At 36.0% G+C, this 6,140-nt stretch overlaps 1 protein-coding gene across 1 annotated transcript in view; it reads left to right on the top strand.

Annotated features, from left to right (window-relative positions):
- Window positions 1–700: 700 nt before the first annotated feature.
- LOC107702350 (Krueppel-like factor 3) overlaps window positions 701–6,140 on the top strand; it is a 17,236-nt gene continuing 11,796 nt past the window's right edge. Inside the window, exon 1 of the mRNA XM_016504638.1 lies at window positions 701–922. The gene's annotated coding sequence lies outside the window, so the exon portion shown is untranslated. The remainder of the gene's footprint in view (window positions 923–6,140) is intronic.

Below are 6,140 nucleotides of genomic sequence, written 5' to 3'. Positions count from 1 at the left end.
CTCCAGTATACAATAACTTCAGCAACCAGTCTATAGGCCTACATACACACCTTTACGTGACTGACAGGTTCGGTGAATAATCTTAATGTGTTAATATAATGATTTTTTAGAGTGTATTAGAATGATTTCTGAAGGATCATGTGACACTGAAGACTGGAGTAATGATGCTGAAAATTACATTTTAAAATATACTAAAATAGAAAACAGTATCTAACTAACTGTTTGATCAAATAAATGCAGCCTTGGTGAGCATAAGAGACTCCTTTAAAATACATACAAAAAAACGTAATTATTCCAAAATTTTGACCAGTATATAGCTATAAATCATGAAATTATTTAAATATAATATTTACAGCGGGTCCTTTTGCCCTCAGCGTGCTTTTACCGACATGAAATAAAAATGTATAATGTGTAGCTAAATTATGTAAGTCATTTCTCTTCACTCATTGTTAGAGAACCTGGCGACCTTTATCCATACTTGTTAGATCTTTGAAACTGTGAGGCGTGTCTTGTCAGGAAGGGAAAGAAGGAGAGATAGAGAGATCGAGAGAGACAAACAGAGAAGGAAGGAAAGGGCGGAGAGGGAGAGGCAGGCACACACACACACACCCACCCAGCCCTTTCTCCTCTCTTCTGGCCCCTCCTGTCTCCGGTTGCGCGTATCTGGAGCCAAGAATGCGCCCCACCCTCGCCTCCCGCGAGCGCCCGGCCGGCCCTAATCATGTGATAGACGCTCAATTCACTCAGGACACTTTAAACACTTGGACAAGAAGTTGTTTCGTAACTTTCGGGGAAGTTTTATCGGCGTCAGCCTAAAGTGTGTCATTTGGATGTGTTTCATGCCATTGTGATCCGGGTTGTTGCTGTCGTCTGCGGTCCTTCATAACGGCGCACTTTTAACTTGAGGAATATTCACTGACAAGTAAGTTGCTATATTCATTAAATACCATAGTCTAACTTCAAACAGGCACAATCAAACCGTCCTGCTGTAGTTATAAACAATTTAGTCCATTATATGTAATATTCAATAAAACAAAACAAAATACACACGTATGAATCGTGTAGCCTATATAAGTAAAATATATATATTTTTTAAATTTATTTTGTCCATTTTAGAATGTTTTATTTTACACAATATACTGAACTACTTCTAAAGTAGTTTTGACAGATGTATGGGTCAGTGTCAAATAAGGATGTCTGAGATGATGACAACGAGAAATCTTTTAAGAAACTAGTTTAACATATGTGCCAAGTTTTCAGAAATATCATCTATGTATTCATGTTTATACGAAAAAAGTAAAAAAATGTTGTAAAAAAATTTTTTTTGAATGCAAACATGAATTTAATGGATCTAAAATGTCTAAAAGTTTTGTAAAAAAAAAAAGTACCAAAATATTTTATACTTGATTGTACAAACATTTTATAAAAAGTATAAAAAAGTTTTTTTGGGGTTACTCCATTTGAAAAAAGTGATATTTTTAAACATTTAATGGCCTTGACGTGCAATGAAGGGCATTTAAAGTGGACTATTTTATACAAAACTTTTTTTTTTATTACAGTCCTTGGACAGTTACACCATCCAGATATTTTTACTTAAGCAATATCACAAAATCAAAATTACTTGAATTAAGAAGCATGTTCATCAAAAAGTGAATTCAAGTAATTTACCAGCATTGTATGAATTGCATTTTTTTTTGAACAACTTATAATTAATATTGATGACCATGTCATTGCCATCTAGGCTATTTGTTCTGATTATTGTGAGTTGTATTAATATTGCTCTTTTAGCACTTACTGTTTTATTGTTGTACTGATACTGTGTTCTTAACTGGACATAAACTTGAATCTTGTACTCTATCAGAATGAATAATTGACATTATTTACAGTCTCTCAGTCCATATGATCAGTGCTAGAGCTTATATGCAAATATAATTTTCAGGCAAATTATACGCACTGTATAGGAACATGCGTGCAGGATCATGTTGGCGTGTGCTTTTGGCTCAGTTGCATTTTTTAACTAAACATTTATTTTGTCACATTTCTGAGTTGGGACCTGCAACTCTTTATAAGGAGTTTAAATGTTAACAAACAGTATTGCATTAAAATACTTGACAGGTCTTCAGTTAATCTACATTTAAACAGTTAGAAATGTCATGACACCTTGATTCATATCAACTGAACTTTTAATCATATAAGGTCACTTGGATTGTTCATTAAAATTATTCAAATTAAATTTTGGCAAGATGGTGCATACATAGTTTTTGTTGAATGAATAACAGACAAAATTCTAACTTTTTAAAGTCTAAAATATTATTTAATATGGCTCCAAGCCCAATTCTGTAGGCTTCTGCAGTAATTGGTTTGGTTTGTGATCAGCTTGGCCTGCATTTAGAATGTGTGTATGTTCAGCTATTCAAAATCTGAACATCCTGCCCCTGCATTTTGGACTGTGTGAAGATTATGTGTACAGTACATATGTGCATGGTGGACATAGCATTATTGGTGTGAAAATTAAATACAATAAAACTAATAGTCAAAGTCCCAGGGTCAGTAAGGCTGTTGTATTCTGAGCTTTGTTTCAAGGCTGAGACTCCCACACACACACACACACACACACACACACACACACACACACACACACATGCCTAGACCCTCCACCTACTTACATGACTCTTTCCTTGGATCAATACTCTGATGTTATCGCAATACACACACAAACAATCCACTACAAAAGAGGATCATTTTCAGAGCCGCATACCATTGTTAAAATGCTCAGCCTCTCTCTTGCTCACTGTCTGTCTTTCTCTTTTTCTTTAGTTTGAGAAAAGGCCAGAAGGGAATCTATGGCCCCCATGTAGCAGAGCTTCTCTATGTGTTAGTCTCACTATGGAAACAATAACAGACACATTGCGGCCCTCTTGCTAAATTTGGTCTTCGGCCTAAATTTCAATCAGATAGAAGCCTATCTGTAAAGTTTTTCACATTGTGATCATCCCGTTCAATCTCAGATCTCATGCATCTCTCAGATACCTGGCACCTGGCTAAAAACCTGTTATCTGAGAGCGGCGGTTATTGACGGGTTGTGTGCACTGAACTAGAGCCATTTAGTTTGGTTTTGGGCTTTACATGGGTTTGCTATTAGATTCTGTACTTTGTAATTTTGGTCTTCGCATTTTCTTCATGTCAGCAAGCCGGACCATTTCTCTCCACTAGGAAACTGCATTTGAGTGTAACACTGGCATTCTGTGGTTTTGAGTGTGTGTGTGTGTGTGTGCCTTAATGGATTTGCCTACTTCAACGGTCTGCAATGTTGAGTGAAGAGCGTGTGTAATTTATAAGGTATCACACATGGTAGATTTGACAGAAAGAGTCGTTCTACTCGTTCACACCACCCGAGGTTAAACACACACCACAACATTCAAGAAAAAAAATGACACTAAACCTTAGAAATATTAAAATTAGCCATTGGTTAAGAGCTTTAACTTTGTTAACATACAGTATAAAGCTGTTAATGTGTGATTCACAAGATCTTTTAAAACATTCGATTTTTCTAAATGTTGGTTTTCAGCTGATTTATAGGGCCCTCATCATTACCATTACATCTTAATGTTGAAGTGATGACCAGATATGACAGAGGTAGAGAGATCAAGGGTAGAAACAGATTGTGCTATCAACTCACAAAGATTATAATTATAGTAAAATTAATTGCTCACAGAAAATGATAATTATTGGTGTTTCATGTGTTATGAAGTCTTGCGCTAATTGGCACTCCAATCTCTCTGTACTAACCGCATCTGGTGAAGCGTGTACTAACCTCTCTTTATTTTATGAGACTGTAAAATGTAATTGACGGTCTTGTGTGTTTATTTGTTTGTGTATGTGAGTGTGTGCTTGTTGTTGTTAGCAGTGAAAGGCTTCATGATTAATATAACAGGTTCACGTGAACTCTGCCAAGCCCGGAGGACAGTTTTGAACACCTCTATCTATCTATCCATCCATCCATCCTCCATCCATCCATCCATCCGAGTGCAACAGCTATGATGGCGATATAAAAAATCTCTGTCTCTTATTTGGAAAAGGGCTGTTTGTTTGACTAAGATTTCCCAAGAGGGAGCTTAGCAGACCTTGATGCTTCTGCAGACAAGTTGAAAAGAAAACCTGTGCTTTGATAAGTACAAATCTTACAAACCCCAAACTTTTGAACTGTAGTGTACATAGAGGCCTACATACAACCCTTATTTTCATCAGAATATTAAAGAGGGTTCAGCTGGTGCAGTTTTCTAAATGTGAGGTTAATTCAACCAATAATAAAAATCTGTCATTATTTACTCACTCTCATGTCATTCCAAATCCATGTAACTTTCATTTTCTTTCTCCATGGAACACAAAATAAGATCCATCCATCCATTTTTCAAAACGCTTGTCCTCTGCAGGGTCGCTGGGTGATAAATGAGGTGTCCTACAGTATATAGAGTTGCATATGTGGATCTGTGATGCTTTTTTTGTTATATTTGCAGCTTGGTAGCACGGTATTCATTCTCATTGTATGGAAAAGAACAGCCTGCACATTCTCCTAAACTCATTTTGTGTTTAATTGAAGAAAGAAAGTCATACAGGCTTAACGTGGTGGTGGATAAATGGTGGTAGAACTTTCAGTATTGGCTGAATTATTCATTTAAAACTCTACAGACAAGAAAACAGAGTCTAGTTCCAAAAACTTCCTCTTAGTAAAGTATTCAAACAGGTCTTGAATGGTGTTTAACTCATACAGTATGTTATGACTTGTCTTATGTTTTGATGTGTCTCTTTATCTGTATGGAATTCTATACTATTGGTTTCAGGTTTGGATGAGTATGTCTGTGTTTGTGTGTATGCTTCAATACGTTGTTTTGTTAACCCACACCTGACCCTGGGGCCAAAGGGAATGTTTCACAAGCCTGTGTGTGTGTGTGTGTGTGTGTGTGTGTGTGAGATCGGCATTGTCTCTTGCGATAGTAGTCCTGTTTATATATGCGTGTCTGAGGACTGTTCAGTTTGCTGGGAGTGGATCTGGACTCAGTGGATCTAGTATGGATTGTTCTCTGTGTGTGTTTGTGTGTGTGTTAGCACCACCCTGGGTTAATGATTGTAAAAAGAGACTTTACATTCATCCCTCTTTTTCTTTCTTCCTCTGTCTCTCAGACTTTGGACTGTAAAAGCACTCACATATCATGAAGTCAGTCTCATGGCTCACTGAAGTCCCACATCCCGTTCCTGAATTCCCATGAAAACAAGGCCTGGATCATTTTTACTTTAATTTTTGGAAATAGAAATTGATCAGCACCTATAGCACCTGTAGTACCTATAGACTGTAGCACCTGCATCTTTGTGTCTGGCTTTGTGCGCTCACACAAACACACACAGACAGATCAAAGTGCAAAACATATTTGTCTCTTTTGTGTTCGCAAGACAACATGACCATATCTAAGATATCTGATGAGCTGGTAGTGCTGTAGACCTTTCATCTTTAGCTTTTAGCTTCCTTTGTGCATTGTAGACTTGTTAGCTGTGTTATTCTTCTGCTGTGGACTCTTTTGACCCTGTAGACTTTTACAAAATAAACTCATAATACACTTTTCACACTCTCACTAGATTATTTAATCTGTCTGCCTACAATATCAAACAGTACTGGCATCACATTTTTCTGATATAAACATTTCCATCACATTTCAGATGATGTATTGTGTTTAATAGCATTCTGTGGTGGAAATGAGATTTACATTTTTTTTTGAATAAAATAGTTGACTTCTTTGTCTTGGTAAGATTCATTTCATAGATTGATTTTGCTTTGTCATTGTCTCATATTCAAAGCATGCTTTGAATACATTAACCTTAGATTATGGTGGAATTTATTTTTACCGGGGGACAGTAAAAGTTAATTAAGTTGACTAATTTGTAAAATTGATGAACTTGCATTTAACTCTTTGATCAGGATATCATATTTACAATAAATGTATTTATATTATTCATTTGTATTTATTTATAAACAGTTCCATTCAAATGTTCAATACTTTTATTCAGCAAAGACACATTAAAGGGGTCATATGATGTTGCTAAAAAGAACATTATTTTGTGTATTTGGTGTAATGAAATGTGTTTAT

Source organism: Sinocyclocheilus anshuiensis, unplaced genomic scaffold (assembly GCF_001515605.1).
Source record: "Sinocyclocheilus anshuiensis isolate Anshui unplaced genomic scaffold, SAMN03320099.WGS_v1.1 scaffold86, whole genome shotgun sequence".
Lineage (NCBI taxonomy): Eukaryota > Metazoa > Chordata > Actinopteri > Cypriniformes > Cyprinidae > Sinocyclocheilus > Sinocyclocheilus anshuiensis.
Note: the sequence above shows the minus strand (reverse complement) of the source record. Positions and strands in the feature narration are given on the sequence as shown.